The following is a 17776-nucleotide window of genomic DNA, read 5'->3' as shown; positions in this document are numbered from 1 at the left end:
GCGGTTTAAGCCACCACTTCGGTCATGGTTGCTGCAACCCTATGGCTAATACATTCTCGATAAAACAATCAGGTGAAATTCATCCTGTCAAGTTTTTATTAACACATTTTTATTTTCTTCAAAGAACAATTAATCTCGTTTGTGCAATTCTTTATGCAAAACAATTCACCATTACAAAAGAGGCCATCAAGCTATGGCCCTTGACTACACCGGATGGATCAATGGACAGGGTCAATTATAACCTATCAAGATTCAACATATTCCAGCAATCCACTGGTCATATCATGATCAACCATGGAGAGTCTCAAGCCAACTCCTCGAGTAGTCTTAAGACTCGGGGTTACGAGGCTACGGTGACATGACTTAGCAAATATTGTGAGATTTAAGACCCCGGGTCATTGGAGGGAAGATAACTCAGTCCCGGAGGCCACCGCCATATTGGTGAAAAGTCAAAAGGCCGTCAGAAAATTTTCGGCTTAAAAAGAAGGATTTCGGTTTAAAATTCTGGCTTAAAAAGAAGGATTCCGATTCAAGGAAAATCTGTCTCCCACAAAGCTCTGAAGCTCTCAAATCCGGTTTAAAATTCCGTCTCAAGAAGAATATTATCTCTGGCAAGTTTAAGTTCTCAGGAAAAGCTAAAAGATTGCCAAAGAGAATTTGCTGCCATGATGCACAGTTCATACATGAGTATCCTGCCTTATAGGTTTATCTTGATCACTTGGGGGCTTCCTGCTCATTGAGCATAGCTGTCGGTACCCTCTTGATCAGCGCGATGCCAAAATTTATATAGTCACTTGGGGGCTTCCTATTCAAACATAGGTCGTATTTGAACCAAAGAGAACATAGCTGTCGGTACCCTTTTGATTGGCACACCGCCAAACCCACTAGGGGCTTCTTGATCGTATCTGAATCATAGCTCAACCCCTTTGGGTCCGACATGGATCGTATTCGAATCAGCATCGTTAAGCAACTCTCAAGGTCATTTGGGGTCTTCCTGTTCAAACATAGGTCGTATTCGAACCAAAGAGAACATAGTTGTCGGTACCCTCTTGACCGGCAACGCCAAAGCCACTGGGGGCTATATGATCGTATTCGAATCTTAGCTTAACCGCTTTGGAACGGTTTTCTGATCGTATTCGAATCAGAAGCCTCAAAACTTTTGAAGTCTCTTTTTGCGAACAATTTTTTGGATTTTGTCTTCAAACTTTTTTGATCATATCTGAAGCATATATGAGTAACTTCTATTTAACCCGGCTTGACTTTGGACGATAAGTCGCCAGTATATGACAATCATAAACATTTGGAAGTTTTTGCTTCTAAAGATTGGGTTATCACCCTTACTGCACAGGTATCATAAGCCGGCAGTACGATTCAATATCACCGGATTCGTAGAACTATGACTTGTATAAATGATTAAGTTCAAGTTCATCATCAAAATTGATGCTTCAAAAGGGTTATCCATTCCGGATTTTTTCAAAGGTTATAAGCCACTGGGTTACAAAAATTCCGGCTTACAATGAAAGCGCATTAAGTCGCCATCGGCCAAAAGCCGCCGAGTATTTAAACTCTGAATTTACTAGTCAACTGATAAGGTATTCACATCTTTCATAGCCAAAATTGGCTGGATTTTCCTGATGATATTGAATGATTGAGGTTTTCATACTGGATTATATTATTCAAATCTTAAATAGCCAACATGGCTGGATTTTTTATGGTTATCAATAACCAGTATTATGATTGAGGTTTTCAAAGTCGCTTCAGGGCAATCGCTATTATTTTATCAGTGGATATGGTTTATTCTACAATGGAAGGAATAGTACCGAGTCGCTGCAGGCTTACAACCTGGCACTTGGGGGCTACATTATTCAAATTGAGATTACATCGAATATGCAAGTCCCATGTCACTGCCAGCATGCACCATGGCACTTGGGGGCTAATGCAAAGTCATTTTTTGCTCAACTTATTCAAGACACGACTCATCACATTCTAAATGAGCCGACCCTTGGGGGCTACCATTTGCTCCTGTCAAAAATTCAAGGTACACAACCCTTAATCCATTATATTGAAAGATCCACTACTCAGTTGGTAGAGTACAAAGCTCTTAACCTTGTGGACGTGGGTTCAAGCCCCATGGTGGAGATTACATCATATGATGTTATTATCAATGAATCATATACAAAGTCCCAGCTCAGTAATATCTTACTAAGCCGGCCCTTGGGGGCTACACATTGTTGCTCAAGTTTACATGATCATATTTACAAAGTCCCTGCTCATTATTGCATAATGATACGGCCCTTGGGGGCTACACTGGTTGAATTTTTTGTGAGCATAAGTCAATTACAAGTCCCAGGTTGCTGCAAGCATGAAAACCCGGCACTTGGGGGCTACAGGTGATATGCGTATAAGGGAGGAATAACTTCAAGTTCTCAGTTTTGAGCAAATCTGGTATTATATTATTATTAGATAAATCTACAAAGTTTATGACCCGGCGTCATCTTAAAATTAACCCAGCATCAGCTACATGACCCGACATCATTTGTTTATAACCCGACAATTTTGGCAATCATAAATCAGCAAGATCTACATCTTTAAGTCGGCTGAATATCAGTTGAATATTTGAAGAGCAATAATTTTGTCAAGTCAGAGCATTGAAGGCCGACTCAAATGGATTATTTCTTATAATATTTCTCTACAAAAGCCAATGTCAAAAAATTGGTTATGAAGCTGGCCTATTGAACCAGAATTTTTTAGAAGAAGTGCCTGGATTTTTTGCATTGGCAAGGTTTGGACATATCTGTTAAAGGAGATTTGCTATAAGATCTTGAGTATGCATCCAGGAGGAAATGACAAGGACTTAAAGATGATCAGGTGTCGGTTTAGGAAAATATTTAACCCGGAGCACAACCTATCAAATATTCTTGTGTTTATTTCACAGGATCAGTTTAACATGGATAAATCCAAATTAAACTGGGGGCTAATGTCGGGGATATACCCCGCGGTATGACCCGGCCGGAAGTATGACCCGGCCGGACTTGGCGTTTCACCGTTGACCCGGCGGAGGACTAGCGATTCATGGGTCTGGCGGCTCATTGGTCAGACGACTCACGAACCAGACGACTCATGGTTGGCCCCGACGGCGGGTCAGATAGAAGACTAGGCCCAAGGCCCAGTAGGCCGGCTTGTGTTATGGTGGGTCGGCTTAAGACGGAAGGCATGAGGAATATTTCCTTTACGAGGAAGCAAGACCCGTACTTGTATCCGACATGTAATAGAGAATAAGTTAGTCCTAGTCTTACTAGGACTCCACATGTAACCCGCCCCTCCAACTTATATAAGGAGGGGCAGGGCACCCCAAGAGGGACAAGCAACAAGAAACAATCTCTAGGACTAGATACAAGGAGCCAATTTACGGCGACTCCTCATGAGCATAATGAGACCTAGCCACAAACAACATGTAGGGCTATTCCGAATAATGTTTCCCAGGGTCCGAAGCTGTCTAAATCCTTGTCTTGTGTGATGATCCGCCTCACGTCTCTGTTCTTGATCAACCCCTCTCAAGCTACCACATAGATGCACTGGCCTCACGACTAAGTCCTCGCACTAGGACATCTGCCGTGACAAATCCACGGCAGGAGCCGAAACGGGAGCGGGGACAGGCGCATCGTCTGCCCGCAAGGCCAGTTCAAGCTCGTCCCAAAGCGCCTTATGTTCTTGAGACTCCGGCTGGGTGTCTTCCTCAGGAAACTGGAACACTAAGGGTAGACCATCGTGATGCGGCATGGCGTACGTTTAGGTGAGGCTAGTTGGAGGTAGACGACAGGAGAATCGTAGAGGAAGAGAGAAGATTGTAGCAATACCGGGTAGTGCGGGGTTGATTTTAAACTGCGGTGCCGGCGACATTAAAAGTGGGAGCAGCTGGGATGAAGGTGGGCGGCGAAGCCTGGTCAAAGGGCTCGCCTCCTGATGACCCTACACAGCGGTCTGCTCGCACGCCTCCCTGTCAGCCGGCGCAGTGGTCTGCTCGCACGCCTCCCGTCGACTCACACGCTTGCTTGGATGGCAACTGCCGATGAGAAGCGGGGACTCGTGGCGGCACGTAGATGCCCACGGTTTCAATAGTGAAAGCGTTCATCTTAATGTGACAGGTCTTTGTTCTAAAATACCTTGGCTCTTCATTTGTGCAACTTGTCATAAGCAGCTTGTCTCAAATTTAAGAAAAAACTTACGAAGTAATATTTGTGCCATATCACGTGACCATCCTTAGTTTCAAGAATTTATGCTCACTTTTGGATTTTCTAAAATTTAAGATCCATGATTCGAAACAATATCATAACCTACATCATGCAATAAATTTTCAAGACGTACATCTGTCCTGTTGTATTTTTAAAAGAATGATTTGGTCAAACATTTTGCTTAGTTAGACTTCAGACAAGTTATATATGCAGAGTAAAAGGATAATCCCTCCGTACCAGTGCATTTCCTGATATATTAACTCAAGTACTAGGCATGAACAAATGAGCTCAATTCTGTGCTCATACTGGTGTAGTAGTAGTACTAGGCAATGCAGTTGACGGGTGACCTTGACGAGCGGCGACCGAGGGAATTGAACCGTGCTCGGCACGGTAGGTAACGTTGTCTAGTTACTAAAGCATCCCTCTGTTGTTCATTGGTAGTCATTACGGACCGGGGACATGAGGGGAATTTCCTAGGGCTGGAATTCTGGCTGCTAGATATTTCGACTTGAAACGCTGAGGCTCGACTGGTTGGGGTTGCCTAATGTGCGTACCACGCACGCCACCGAAGGACACGAGCCCAGTTTTTTTTATCTTTTTAGGATCAACACAAGCCAAGGTCTGGTCGTACGCTGTTGGGTCCTACCATTCAAGAATACGAAAGGAACCTTTTAAATTTTCGAACGAATCTATGTGTATTACAATACCCGTATTTTCCTTGCAAATACTAATCTCAACGCGGTAATTGATTTATGACGAGTTGTTGAATTAGAGTGAGTTTGTCATATAGTGATCTCAACGTGGATTTCACATTTCATGGTATCCCTAGTAAGTTTTCCAATGCAAATTCAAATTTAAAAGATGAACAATATGGAGGTGAGAAAACTTTGTATGTATCAAACAAATGAACACACACACACACACAGACACACACGCACGAACACAACAACAATCCAATAAGTATAGTGCATCTATTTTTCCAAACCATGCATGTATGACACGAGTTCAAAAATACTCCTTCTATTCCTCAATATTAGTCTTTTAGAGAGTTCAACAAGTGACTACATACGGAGCAAAATGAGTGAATCTAGACTCTAAAATATTTCTATATACATCCATATGTGCCAGTCCATTTGAAACCTTTAAAAAGACTAATATTTATGAATGAAGGGAGTAAAATTTAAGACATGCATGGTCCTCAGTTCAATATTTAAAATGAACATCAAACTGAAACATGAATATTAAGTCTAGTACTACAGTACATGCAAATGTTGTGTTTAGGCGGAGCTATGATTGTCGGGGGTCAACCCCTCGACCTTAGATAAAATTGTGGAGCTCTGTTTAGGGTTGTTTAGATTATATTTGTCCCCACCCTCCCAACCACCGATTGGTTGTGCACCCCCACCCCTCCTCCCTGGGAGAATATCATGTGCCCCCATACCTTAGATGCTATATGCCGATGCGAGTTGCTTGGAGCTTGTAGATCTGAGATATAGCAGCTCACATGATGTGTCTTAATATTTTTACAGGAAACCTTGATGAGTTTGAGAATTGCACACAATTTGTACAAAAACTACTCAGATGCCCTTGGATCCCATATCCAACAACCTCGAAGCTTGTATCACCGTAGCATCTAAGATGAAGGAGGACATCATATTCTCCTGTATGTAAGAATATCATGTGCTACCACACCTTAGATGCTTTGGTGATACAAGCTCTTCGGAGCCATTGGATTTGTGACCCAACACCTCCTCGGTGGTTCGAATGGTTTTTTGCAGAAAAGCCCCAAAAGAGTTCGGCCACTACTTACAAGCACAAAGACTGCTCAGATGCCATTGGATCTCAGATCAAACGACCTCCAAGCTCGTATCACTGTAGCATCCAAGCTATGATAGCACCTTATGTTTTCTCGCACGGGAGAATATGAGGTGCTCCCGCACCGTAGATTCTATGGTGATACGAGTTCACTGAGATCTAACGGCCCATAGTAGGAGGTTTCAATGTTTTTGCAATATACGGCTGATAGAGTTTGGGAAATGCAAAGAAAGTACAAGTACTACGCATGTGCCATCTGATCACTGATCATACGACCTAGATGCTCATATCACCGTAGCAGGTAATTAAGCTACAGGGAGCACCTAATATGAGCAACGGGGAGCCGTTGGATCGAAGATGCAGCGGCCCACACGAGGCCTGAATGTTTTTTTTTGCAAAAAAACCTTTGGAGAGTTTGGAAATTGCACATAATTACAAAGACTACTGCCAAGCCATTGGATCTCACTTCCAACGGTGTAAAAACTCGTATCACCATAGTATCTAAGCTGCGGCGTGGATGTGATATTCTATGCCACTGTCATTTTTGTTTGTAAACTTGCAAAATACTTGTAATTCGTGCCATTACTTGTCTAACCGCGCAAAGTATTTATTCAAAAAAACCATCCTACACTGAAATATCGGAACAACACACAGGGGTCCCACTTGTCATTAATCATGGACCTAAAACTAACAAATCTGAAAGACGAGATTCCAACTGGCAATCTAGACTACAAAGTGTAAGTCGATAGCCCGAAACAAGAACGGTTGTTGGCTTTGTCCCATAACTTGATTTTATACAGTACTGGAGTATTACGTTGAGTAGAGTAGAGGGAGTGCCTTGTCAACACGTGCATGACCGTTGTCTCACTTACTGGTGGGTCCCAGGTCTGCGATCTCAATCTATCTTCTCTCCATCGTCTAACCTTTGCACGGGCACACACGAAGAGCGGCGCTAGTTGCCATGGTGTTATTACAACTAAAAAAAGCTTGGAAAATAGAAGAATCGCCTAGAACAAGAGTCGTTGTGGCTGGTCGAGACAGAGCTAACCACATCCATCCTTCGTGCCACGTTTGCATGATGAAGCTGTGTGGCTAGTGGGGTGTTTTCGACAGACTGGCTCGGTCCCGAGGTCGAACCACGGGTACTAGAGTTATTGCCGATGTCTGATACAGTATAATTTTACACGCACATTTTTCCTCCGTGCCGAGACGTGGCACACCCTACCGCGTGGTTTCGGGGTCCTCCCGGGTGGTGCACACATATATTCTTCCTGACGTGGGACGCCCTACCGCGCGTTTTCTGGGTCCTCCTCGGTAATAGCACCGAATCAAGTAAATGAGTCGTCAAATCACGAAAGACCACCTTTCCCGCCGTGTACATCAGTGAAGCACGGTGGCTAGCTAGTTGGGCTAGTTCAACCGATTAGCTAGGCCACCACCACATTTGTTTTTTCACCCCTTTTTTTATCTACTTGCTGGTAGGTAAATTTAAATATCCACCGTGGCATTGCTCTGGTGTTTGGGTGCGGAAGGATTTTTAATTTTTTTATTGACGGGAGCAGGCGCGATAGGATTATTAATTTTTTGATTGACGGGAGCAGGCGCGGCAGCAATTAGTCACGATGACTCCACCTGTAAAACCCACTGCTCCCTGATGTGAGAAGTCGTCGACTGGTGTTTTACCGTGGTGAAAACGAAAAGATTCCCCGCTCCTCGGCTGGCTCCCTTCGGCTTCCCGTAGATTGCATTGTCGTTCAGCCGTTTCGCCCCCTTTGCACCCTTTTATTTCGGACTGGGTTTGTATTTGGGGCCGAATTGTCCCAAAATTTTATTTCGGTTTTCCATGCGCTTTCCATCGCACAGTACTTTCGTACTATGGACGCCAAGTCGGTGAAGCGTGTAATTTCACTGTGACTTATGGTGTTGAGGATTCCCTTGTCCGTGCAATTATTGCAGAAGAATGAAATTGCGTCTTCCTCGCGGCAGTCCTTTATCCTGTTCATGACCAGGAGGAATCTGGCCCAGTAATGGTGTACTGTTTCTTCGGGCTCTTGCCTAATTTGGGATAGATCGCATATGTTTGGGTGGGTGGGTTGAATTGAATCCGAAACCTCGCCCAATCTGAGACTCGCGGGCCAAGGAGTTTCCGAACTCGGAAGTTTGGATTCTTGGATGTTGTCCAATGAATCTGGCCCGCTGCCTGACTTTAGGTTCAGGTCTTGAGTGACGTCCTCCCCTCCGCGGATATCCGGCTTGGAGGGATCGGGAATCCGGACATAACTAGTCCTTAGGATAGATGAAGGGTCGCCGCATTGTTCCTCCACTATCGCAACGTGATGGGTGACCTGGGGAGAGTTGATCTCTCTCAGATCAGGTTTAGGCCCAATCTGATCGTAGTCTGTAGCGACTCCCAGGGCGGCGATGCGATCCAAGAGCTCATTTAAGGAAGAGAGATCCATTGGATCTAACTGCTTGGCGAGTTCCGAGTTGGCGTGGAGATTGCTTTCGATGACCTGAGAAGTCATCATCGGCGTAGCGGCCGAACAGGCGGTCATAAGAAAACCACCTGGCCGGAGAGTTTGTCTGACAGCCAAAGCTCCCTTAGCAATGGTGCCGTCTTTAAAGACGGGATGAGGCATCCTTCCTGACGGTGACGGCACACCGGAACTCTCAATGAATGAACCAATGTCGGTGTCAAAACCGGCGGATCTCGGGTAGGGGGTCCCGAACTGTGCGTCTAGGCGGATGGTAACAGGAGACAAGGGACACAATGTTTTTACCCAGGTTCGGGCCCTCTCGATGGAGGTAAAACCCTACTCCTGCTTAATTAATATTGATGATATGGGTAGTACAAGAGTAGATCTACCACGAGATCAGAGAGGCTAAACCCTAGAAGCTAGCCTATGGTATGATTGTTGTTCGTCCTATGGACTAAAACCCTCCGGTTTATATAGACACCAGAAAGGGCTAGGGTTACACCGAGTCGGTTACAATGGGAGGAGATCTACATATTCGTATTTCCAAGCTTGCCTTCCACGCCAAGGAAAGTTCCATCCGGACACGAGACGAAGTCTTCAATCTTGTATCTTCATAGTCTAAGAGTCCGGCCAAAGGTTATAGTCCGGCTACCCGGACACCCCCTAATCCAGGACTCCCTCAGTGGCCCCCGAACTAGGCTTCAATGACAGCGAGCCCGGCGCGCAGATTGTCTTCGGCATTGCAAGGCGGGTTCTTCTCCAAATTCCGTGTACCTGTTGAATAGTGTCCGGCTTCTTGTGAATATTGCGCTCCTTGGCTTCCGCACCTAATAATGGTCATCTTCCATGTGTCAAACGAATGTGAAAAGCCAGGGTGTTTTTCCATTTACCCCCCTAGTTGCATAAATGAGCTGCCTATTAAAGAGACGAGGATTTAGATCCAAATCACACCATCTTCCCTTCGCGAGCTTTCATCGGAGCGCATCCGACAGAGATCCATTCCATCATGGCCGGTCGTCGTAGCTCCTCCTCTCGCCCTCCCAGTCCTCAGCCTGGAGATTGGGAGAGATGTTCCATCCCGCACAGCTATCTAGTGACGCTCCAAACCAAGGGATTTCTTCCCCCAGCCTACATGGTCCCGGTTCGAGCCGGGCTTGCCACCTATAATGGCGGAGAGCAAGCGGTGAGCGTCCCTAATCCCTCCAAAGGAGAGCGGGTATGACTTGTCCCTTATTTGATAAGAGGGATCGGATTTCCAATTCATCTGTTTCTCCGGGGGCTGCTGGAGTTCTATGGCCTCCAGCTGCACAATCTTACGCCAGCCTCCATATTGCATATCGCGGGCTTCGTAGCCCTTTGCGAGCTGTTTTTGGGCTGTGAGGCTCATTTTGCACTGTGGAATAAGTTGTTCTACCTCATGCCCCGTTTTCAGAAGGGGTCGGTATATCAAATGGGCGGAGCCAAAGTATGGCGCATCGCCGGGACCGGATATCTATCCGGAACCCCAAAGAAGGCGTCCAAAGACTGGCCTTCAGAATGGTTTTATATAGAAGATGTCCCCTGCCTGATCCTATTCGGATCGGCCTCCCTGAGTTCGATAATGCTCCCTTGAAGAAGCGCCTAAGCTAGCGTCCATGGAGCCCTCAGAAGGAAAATGACAAGGATGTTCTTTACCTGGTGAGCCGGATAAGGTTGTTAGCTCATTCCGGACTGACCATGATCGAGGTCATGGCCACATGCATTATGCAGGGGGTGCAGCCGCTTCAGTATAGAGGCCACCCCATGTGGGATTTCAATGGGGAGGATGATGTCAGCCGCTGCGGCCGTAAGGGGCCGGAATCGGTTGCCGCTCTGATGAAGATCTTGTCCGCTTTGTACAAGGGAGAATAGGAGGAATTTCTCTACGTCAATCCACAGGGCGGATTTTCTATGTACAATCGTCCAAGCTCGGTAAGCGGACACTTCTTTTTGCCCATCTGTCGGGGATATACCCCGCGGTATGACCCGGCCGGAAGTATGACCCGGCCAGACATGGCGCTTCACCAATGACCCGCTGGAGGACTGGCGATTCACGGGTCTGGCGGCTCATGGATGGCCCTAACGGCGGGTCAGATAGAAGAATAGGCCCAAGGCCTAGAAGGCCAACTCATATTATGGTGGGCCGTCTTAAGAGGAAAGGGATGACGAATATTTCCTTTACGAGGAAGCAAGACCCAGACTTGTAATCAACTTGTAAGAGAAGATAGATTAGTCCTAGTTCTACTAGGACTCCACATGTAACCCGCCCCTCTAACTTATATAAGGAGGGGCAGGGCTCCCCAAAGGGGGGAGAAAAACAATCTCTAGGGCTAGACACAAAGAGCCGGCTTACCGGCGACTCTCTCGTGATCATAATGAGACCTAGCCTCAAACAGCATGTAGGGTTATTACCGGACGATGTTTCCCGGGGCCCGAAGCTGTCTAAATCCTCGTCTTGTGTGATGATCCGCCTTGGATCTCTCGATTCCGACCAACCCCTTCAAGCTACCGCATAGATGCGTTGGCCTCGCGACTAAGTCCTCACACTAAGGACATCTGCCATGATAATTCCACGACGGTTGGTGCCCAGCGTGGGGCCTGCGCACGGTGGTCATGAGTTCTTGGAGGGATCTCTCCTAGGGTTCGAGAAGCTCGCGATTTCGTCAGATAAGGAAGAGCCGACAAGTTCATTGTTTTGTGATTTGAACATGATTAACTATAGAGCCAGCGTATACAAGATGGAGAAGGATCAAGAGGATTAGGGTTGCGTTAGTTGTCGGTTGAGCCGCCGCAAGATGTCGACACCGGTTGGATTTTCCGCTACCGCCGTTACGGCAAGCCACGTGAGACTAACAAAAATTTCTATCTCTGCCCGTGGCTGTGTCCGTTCCCAGTTGTTCTTCGGTCGCAACAACCAAAGGCAGACAGCCAGTGTACGCATAATCTGCGGTTTAATCAAAGCAAGTCCAAAGACTACTCATGTTCTGGCATCTCCAAATTAGTATTTTTTAATCTCTGTTTGCTACACGGAGGAGCAAACATCTCAAAGGCACAAGTTTCTAGGTCAATCATGACAAAAGAATTAATCTTACATGAAGCTTCGTCAAGTGGTCTAGTCACATCAGGTTTCAGTCTACAGTTACCGTGTCTACACATAGTGGATTAAATTTTCTGTTGGGGACGATCAGCGCAGAACTACGGACTGGACAACTCTGACCATGCACGCGCCTGGTGCAAAACAGGAAATCATCAGCATACTTGATACGGAGGCTGTCGGCCGCACCGGAATATGTCCAACATTATCCAGTACTGGTATCTGCGTTCATCTGAAAAACAAATTAGGTGCTATCTGTTCTCAGTATTTTTAGCACATAATTCTTTTGAGAACAATTACTCTGTCTTTCAATATATTTTATGCAGGACAAAGTCCACTACAAAAGTGATGTCATGCCATAGACATGAGGCTCGCACCGGTTTAAACATTGTGGCCGATTCTCACGCCTGCGCCGGCTTAAATGTCCTGGCCAACTCTCGCGCCTGCGCCGGTTTAAATGATCACTGCCGCGGCCGACTCGTCAGTCCACGCCCACGCGTGCTGGTCTGCAACACCGCGGCTAACTCCCTCGCCAATGGACGCGCGCACGAGACCACTCCCACAGTCCGGTCTACATCAGCACGCCGGTGCCGCACCCACTCTCATAAGTCGCCCGACGGATACGCGAGCAAGTTGCCGCCCCCGTTGTTGGGTTTACATCAATACGTGGCCAACTCATTTGTCCGCCTACGATTGACTCACCCGTCCGCGCCGGCTTACAACGCCATGGTTGACACACCTGCGATTCGGCCGTGATTAAATTTCAATTTCACCGTGGTGATCATCAACTCCACGGTGGATAATTTTTGTCCTAACATATCAGGTGAAATCCATCCAGTTTATTTTATTAAACATATTGTTTTCATCAAACAACAATTACTTTGGTATGTATACTTTTATGTGCAACAAAGGTGGTGCCATGTTGTGCCTATGAAGTGTACGTCAGCACCATTACGCACCGGCGTCTGCGCCCGCTACTGATGGAACAGGTGTGCGCAAGTGGCCGCTCGTGCAGTTTAATCTACATCAACCTGCCGGAGCCGCGTTGAGCCGCCGGGGTTATATTACGTCACCGGTCTGCCTGAGTCGCTGGAATTATATTGAGTCGCTGGTCTACCTGAGCCACCTCTGTCGCGATAAATGGATCATTTGTCGTCCAAACAAATTAGGTGATATCCATCCAAGTTTGTTTTATTAGCACATGTTGTTTTTGTCAAAGAACAAGTTTATCTTTGCCTTGGTCTGCAATATTGTTTATACAAAGCAGTTATTTATGACAAAAAGTGATATTATACCGTGGAGATGGAGGCACACCAACATCTTTTCACACAGGTGGTCGTCGTTATTCAACAGACTCCGGCACCGGCTTACAATGTTGTGGCCGTCTCTCGCGACCGCGCCGGCTTACAACGTCATGGCCGTCTCTCGCGACCGCGCCGGCTTACAACGTCGTGGCCGTCTCTCGCGACCACACCGGCTTACAACAAGGAGGACAACTTGCCTGTCCGCACCGGCTTAGAATGCCACGGCCGGTTCATCTGTCTATACCGTCTCTGATGTTACGGTCGTCTCTGTCGTCCGTCTCTCGCGGCCTGGTCTACATCAACACACTAGGCCGCACCTGCCTGCATGAGCTGTTTATTGAGTATGAGCAAGTCACCGCTTGGGAAGCCGGTTTTCTCTTCCAACAAAATGGAGGAAAATTATAATATATTATCAGCCGCCGTCTGCACTGGATGGTTCAATGGGCAGGCGCGCAAGTTGACGCTACTACGGTTTGGTTAACTTCAAATAGCCAGTTGGAAGGAACCATTGGCCGAGTTGCTGACACGGCTCATACGGGATCATCTATAACCCGCCGCAGTCACCTCAACCTTTTATGGATTCACATCGCGTTATCAACGTCAATGATATACACCTTCTGCTATGGTCAAATTTGGAGAATCTCAAGCCAACTCTTCGAGTCATCTTGAGACTCGGGGGCTACAATGGTATGGCTCGGCAAAATTAGCCGGTTTCAAGGAATTCAAAAACTCCGGGTCATTGAAGGGAAGATAACCCGGCCCTGGAGGCTACTGCTTTATTGGCGAATATTTAAAGGCCGTCAGGAAATTTCCGGCTCAAAATGAAGATTCCGGTTTAAAATACAACTCAAGAGACATCTCTCTCCCACAAAGCTTTGAAGCTCTCAAAACCGGTTCAACATCCGGCTCAAGTTCGAGTTCTCAGACAAATTAATGGTTACCAAAGAGGACTTGCTGCCATGATGCACGGTTCAAACTTGGATATCCTGCCTTACGGCTTATCTTATTATGATCACTTGGGGGCTTCCTGCTCATCGAGCATAGCTATCAGTACCCTCTTGATCGGCGCAATGCCAAAACTTATATGGTCACTTGGGGGCTTCCTGTTCAAACATAAGTCGTATTCGAACCAAAGAGAACATAGCTGTTGAAACCCTTTTGATTGGCATGCTGCCAAACCCACTAGGGGGCTTCTTGATCGTATCCGAATCATAGCTCAACCCCTTTGGGTCCGACGTGGATCGTATTCCAATCAGCATCGTTAAACAACTCTCAAGGTCATTTGGGGGCTTCCTATTCAAACATAGGTCGTATTCGAACCAAAGAGAACATAGCTGTCGATACCCTCTTGATCGGCATCGCCAAAGCCACTAGGGGATATATGATCGTATTCGAATCTTAGCTCAACCCCTTTGGAACGGTTTACTGATCGTATCCGAATCAGAAGCCGCGAAAAGTTTTATTCTGTCTCTGGTAAAGTTTATTGCAACCACAATTACTTAACTTGAGACCTTTTTGGGATTATATCTCAAATATATATAAGTGTTTTATGCTTAACCCGGCTTGACGTTTGACTATAACTTGCCATTTTATAACAATCATCATCTATGTGGAAGCATTGGCTTCTAAGGATTGGGTTATCACGCTTACTGCACAGGTTATGTAAGCCGGCAGTACAAATTCAATATCACAGTGCTTATATGTGAGATATATTGTTTAAACTCTCTGCAGGATTTGCAGAAATATGACAAATAAATGATTAAGTTCAAAGCTCATTACCAAAGTTGATGATTCAAAATGATTATCCGTTCTGGATTTTTCTCAAAAGGCTATAAGCCACCGGGTTATAAAAATTCCGGCTTACAATGGAGGCGTATTAAATCGCGATCGGCCAAGAGCCGCCGGGTATTTAAACTCCGGATTTACTTATCAACAAATGAGGTATTCAAAGTCGCTTTGGCGCAATGGCTATTATTTTTATCAATGGATATGATTTATTCTACAATGGAAGGAATAGTCCCGAGTCGCTGCAAGCTTACGACCTGACACTTGGGGGCTACATTATTCGAATTGGGATTATATCAAATATGCAAGTCCCATGTCACCGCCAGCATGCACCATGGCACTTGGGGGCTAATGAAAAGTCATTTTTATTGGCCTTATTGAAGACCCGACTCATCCCATTGTAATGAGCCGGCCCTTGGGGGCTACCAATTGCTCCTATTAAAATTCAAGATACACAAGCCTTATTCCATTATATATTGAAGGATCCACTGCTCAGTTGGTAAAGCAGAAAGCTCTCAACCTTATGGACGTGGGTTCAAGCCCCATGGTGGAGTTACATCATATGATGTTATTTTAAATGAAGCATGATCATATTTATAAAGTCCCTGCTCATTATTGCATAATGACCCGGCCCTTGGGGGCTACACTGGTTGAAGTTTTTTGAGCATCAGGCAATTACAAGTCCCAGGTTGCTGCAAGCATGACAACCCGGCACTTGGGGGATACATAATATAGAGTGTTCAGTTTTTACTCGTGACTGGGATGAACAACATGGATTTCTTCAAAAGTGGCAGTATTCATATTGAAGCAAGTCTTAAACCATCACTTTGTTCTGCTCAAGACTTGGGGGCTACACGTAATATTCATATAGGGAGAAATATCTTCCAATTTTCAGTTTTGAGCTAACCAGATTGACCCGGTGTCTGCAAAATTCATAAACGGGCGTTGACGACAATTATGACCCGGCATCACCTATTTATAACCCGGAAATTTTGGTAATCATAAACCGGCAAGTTTTATATCTTCAAGCTGGCTGAATATAAGTTGAATATTTGAAGACCAATATTTTTGTCAAGTCAGAGCATTGAAAGCCGACTCAAGTGGATTATCTCTTACAATATTTCTCAACAAGAGACCAATGTCAACAAATTGACTCTGAAGCTGGCATGTTGACCCAGATTTTTCAAAGAAAGTATCTGGATTTTTTGCATTGGCAAAATTTGAACATATCTGCTAAAGAGATTTGCTATGAGATTATGGATACATATCAAGAAGGAGATGAAAAGACTTAAGGATGATCAAGTGCCGGCTTATAAAGAATATTTAACCCGGAGCGCAACCTCTCAAAGTCGTTCTTGAGTTGTTTTGCAGGATCAAGTTTAACATGGATAAATCCAAATTAAACTGGGGGCTAATGTCAGGGATATACCCCGCGGTATGACCCGGCCAGACTTGGTGCTTCACCGATGACCCGCTGGAGGACTGGTGATTCACGGGTCTGGCGGCTCACGGATGGCCCTAACGGCGGGTCAGATAGAAGAATAGGCCCATGGCCTAGAAGGCCGGCTCATATTATGGTGGGCCGGCTTAAGAGGAAAGGGATGACGAATATTTCCTTTATGAGGAAGAAAGACCCGGACTTGTAATCAACTTGTAAGAGAAGATAGATTAGTCCTACTCCTACTAGGACTCCACTTGTAACCCGCCCCTCTAACTTATATAAGGAGGGGCAGGGCTCCCCAAAGGGGGGAGAAAAAACAATCTCTAGGGCTAGACACAAAGAGCTGGCTTACTGGCGACTCTCTCGTGATCATAATGAGACCTAGCCTCAAACAGCATGTAGGGTTATTACTGGACGATGTTTCCCGGGGCCCGAAGCTGTCTAAATCCTCGTCTGGTGTGATGATCCGCCTTGCGTCTCTCGATTCCGACCAACCCCTTCAAGCTACCGCATAGATGCGTTGGCCTCGCGACTAAGTCCTCACACTAAGGACATCTGCCGTGACAATTCCACGACACCATCTGTTCCATATTTCCATAGTTAAGTATCCTATCGTGGTATTTCAACGCAGGAACTACGTCAGGGCGTAAAGGAGATAAACAACCCTCCTCCACAACCTGAGGATCCAAAATGGTCCCTCGACCCGGCCTCCCAAGAGGATCCAGACATATCTTTGGAGCTGCTCGAAGGGGTATTTTACCAATTGAGCAATGACAACGCCTTGGTGGCCATTACGGCCGATTATCCAGGACTGCTCCCAGCCTCACAGGTAACTGAGACCGAAGTCCCAATACTTCGAAAATGATCCGTTCGTGCTTATTTTGATCACCGTATACCAATGGTGTTTTGCAGGGGAGTATCTCGAGGCGGAATGCCGAGCCTGCGGCGACTAGCCAACAAGGGACCGCGAGGGCGGGCAGGCTAAAAAGACACGCAGTCCGGATCAAGACGCCGGCGCAGCAGTATGGCGCGCCGTCTTATTCCAAGGTATTATTCTTACCAGGAATACTAACGCCCGTGCTTTTTAGGAAAAAGAGCGCTCATCGGACTATATTCGGAGAGGTTGCCAATCGCGCATCCACCAGCCAGGCTCCAAAGTCAGGTCCAGAAGCAGAGGCAAACACGAGGCGTGCGTCGGACGCTCCTCCGACAAAAGATGTGGACAGACTGTCCGCCACCAATTCCGAGGTGGAGAGTGCCATAAACCACAGGCGCCACCGGATAGTTCTTCGCGACGCTTGTTTCTCCCAAGAGGCATTGGATGCCTTCAACTCGGGAGATGCGTACCTCCGTGCCGCTCAAAATGGTCTAACCAGGGCCACGGAGCTGTATATAAAAGACATACGGGTGAGAAAATTTGATGATTATACATACATCAGTAGCCCCCGAGACTTGAAATAGTTAGAATAACTGATTTAAGGATCATTTGTTATGCAGGTTCTTACAGAAAAGAATACCCAACTGTCCCGGGAGCTGGAAGAGTGCAAAGCCCAACTTCAGGCCGCACTAGCCGCAACAGGGGAGCCCAAGAAGACCCCCTCTGGTATTAT

Source organism: Triticum dicoccoides, chromosome 2A, assembly GCF_002162155.2.
Source record: "Triticum dicoccoides isolate Atlit2015 ecotype Zavitan chromosome 2A, WEW_v2.0, whole genome shotgun sequence".
In the NCBI taxonomy this organism is placed as follows: domain Eukaryota; kingdom Viridiplantae; phylum Streptophyta; class Magnoliopsida; order Poales; family Poaceae; genus Triticum; species Triticum dicoccoides.
This window is presented reverse-complemented; position numbering follows the sequence as displayed.